The sequence below is a fragment of the Lupinus angustifolius genome, unplaced genomic scaffold (assembly GCF_001865875.1).
Source record: "Lupinus angustifolius cultivar Tanjil unplaced genomic scaffold, LupAngTanjil_v1.0 Scaffold_317_2, whole genome shotgun sequence".
Taxonomy (NCBI): Eukaryota; Viridiplantae; Streptophyta; class Magnoliopsida; order Fabales; family Fabaceae; genus Lupinus; species Lupinus angustifolius.
The window spans coordinates 1-2,865 of record NW_017727686.1 but is presented as its reverse complement, the minus strand read 5'-3'; the positions used below and the strand labels follow the sequence as shown (position 1 = coordinate 2,865).

At 36.3% G+C, this 2,865-nt stretch overlaps 1 long non-coding RNA gene across 1 annotated transcript; it reads left to right on the top strand.

Annotated features, from left to right (window-relative positions):
* The first annotated feature begins 332 nt into the window (after positions 1 to 332).
* Positions 333 to 2,608, top strand: LOC109340988. Its single transcript, XR_002106877.1, has 3 exons — positions 333 to 477; positions 686 to 2,108; positions 2,308 to 2,608. It is a non-coding gene; the product is annotated as an uncharacterized LOC109340988 (long non-coding RNA).
* Positions 2,609 to 2,865: the final 257 nt, after the last annotated feature.

Genomic DNA, 2,865 nt, shown 5'->3' with positions numbered 1-2,865 from the left:
GCCAAAATAACGTTAATTAGTTAACTGACGATAATTATTATACTGATATTGGATTATTTTTACAATTATCATATTAAGTATCAAAATAGTTTTGGAATCATTTACTTTATATGAAATTAAATGAAAAGCATGGTCTGAATTATTTAATAGCTTTACCGTATAACCTGCATTGTTATTTATTCATGGTTATGCATTGAATTGGGTTGTTGGAGTTTACTAAGCATAAATAAATAAAATATTTACTCAAATCAATTAATATAATAAGGCACAAAATAAAAAAAACCAAAATAAATAAACATCCAAACCACCAGGGGTGAGGGCATACGGGTTTTTTAGAACCTAGCACCCTCTACTTCTCCACTCCTCTTCTCCCTTAGCTTGGTTCACGATGGTAGCAGATGAAGATGCATTCACGGTGGTTCATGTCCCGACGGTGGTTCTAAATTCGGGCTCCTATTCTCACGGTACCGTAGTGAGGTAGGAATTTGATTGCCTTTTTTCTATTATGAAACTGAATCGCTTTTATTTTTTTGAGAGATAGTGATAATCACTAAGCTTAATAGGGATTTTGTATTGGTATTGGTTTGAGGGGTTCTCGGTCTTTACACTTTGGTTACCGTAGGAGCCCTCTAGCATTTCCGTTTTCTTGCACTAAATTTCCGGTATGCGGTTCTTGAATTTCCAGGCAACGGAGGAAGGGTGAGCTTGGATATGATTGAAAACCTCAAACAGGGAAGGATCTCGGTGTTCGAAAAACTCCCCCCTGGGTGATTTTGAGTAAGTAATTTCTTCTTATTCTCTGAATCTTTGTTATCCGTGATGAAAGCTTTACTGATCTTGAATCCTAATCTTGTTAGCTTTTAATTTTGTTTCGTGCTTACTAGTGCTGGAATGATTACGAAATTTTACTTATTTGTACATTCTAAAACATGGTTTGGATTGGTACTTTGCTGTTTGATTATAGGATTATGACTCATGCGGTTCTTATTTTGCCATCATAACTTAAGAAATAGGATATGAATGACTCTTACAACCTGCATTTCATTCTAACACCTATACATATGTTTCTGATTAACTAAGCAAACAAAGGGGCAGGGAAGGTAGGCATATATGTTTAGAATGCAAACTGAAAAAATGATTTATTCACTGGATACATATAATCGCTTTAATGCTCGGGGTATGTATAGACATTTTTTTTGGCCAAGATACTTACCTGGTTGTATAGTTGCCTTTGTATCTTGTTGAAACTTGACACTGGAATGTGTGCAGTAGGAGAGTTGTATGAAAGCCTATTCCTTCACTCCTTGGATTCCTTTTTCTCTCTGGTTTCCTTGCGGCTGTGTGTTATGGATGGTAGTATGCTTTCTCCGCTTGCTCTTTTAGGCCTCTCTCCTTTTGCTGAGTTGTGACAGGTTATGTATAAATATAGCTGCCTTGTATCAGCTGTCTTCTCTCCTCTGCCTCCCCCCTTTTATACTGTTTGAAGGTAGACCCCCCGACTGCCCATTTTGATCCAATAACTTATAAGAACTCTGCTCTATGACTGCTCTTTACTGCTGCAATTAGGCTGATTATGTAACTGAAATCAACATGCCTTTTTCTCTCTGACTTTAATATGATAAATTGCCTATGAATGCTACTAATGATTGCTTGATCTGTAACTGTTTGCTGTTTTTTTCTTTGGGAGAATTCTTAGTTAGCCTTTACCAATTCCTTTTGGCTGATTGTAACAGTTGTTTACCACCACCTTTATTATGCCCTTTCAAATTTTTGTCCTGATTATTCTCTTAAGGCTCCCACTAAGTGCTACTAATAAAGATAAAGTGTAACTGAAATCGGGGCATCCTAACCTATAAGGATTTCTGGTGAGTATCCTTTTTATTGTATCTTTTGAAACCTGTATGCTGACAATCTCGGCAGAATCATTCTTGCTCTGGTTTTCGCTTGATTGTTACTTTTTTAAACACATATTTAATTACTATTCAGACTAAAACTGGTGGCAGAAAGAGAGTATATGGTTAGAAGTTGGAATAAGCATTATTGATTCCTCCAGCGTCATCACTATTTCAGTATTTTCCACGGTTATCCTCCTTGAGGACAAGAACCAGGTAACCGTTGTAGCTTTCTGATGTTAAGAGTTGTTGTCCTTCTTGTACTTTCATATGTAGTTCTCTAGCCTTTGAGGTTCTTGTGATGTTAGTTCATGCAACTCTTGTTCACATATTTTTATTTTTGCATTCTGGAGCCATATGTTTGTTGGAATTGGTATGGACCTGCTCATTTTTTGAACTTGCTATGTATGTGCAGGTTGCCAATCTTGCAGCAAGGGACAAATATTCTTGCGAGTAACTTAGCAATGGAAAATTCCACAGTTGGTGTTTTCAATTGTGGCAGCAACCCAAAAAATGCTAAGTGGAACTATTCCTGATTGCAAGCCTTCCCATTTCAACTTAGAGTAGCCGTGGCTATGATTGAGAGAACCATTTCTAATTTCCTTCATTTTTTAACACTTGTATCTCTGTCTTGGTGTGTAATAAGTTGAGCATTTGGTACGAAAATTTTGTTATAATGGCATCCAAATTTATTGATAATGTAATAGTATTTTGAAGTGGTGGGATCTTGAAATGTCTAATATTTCCCTTCACTGTCATGCTTTGTTTTGTGAAGAATGTGGCTGGTTGTTGGAGAACCATTGCAAACATTGAAATTGCAGGGATAACAAAACCTATTACCCAACCAAAGTTATCTTGGATATAAAACATGATTGTAACACCAATTAAGCTCTCATCACAAATGTCCAAATACCACTATTGGAAGAATAGTGTTATGTTCCTGCCATTTGTTTCATCTTTGCTATACGGTAAT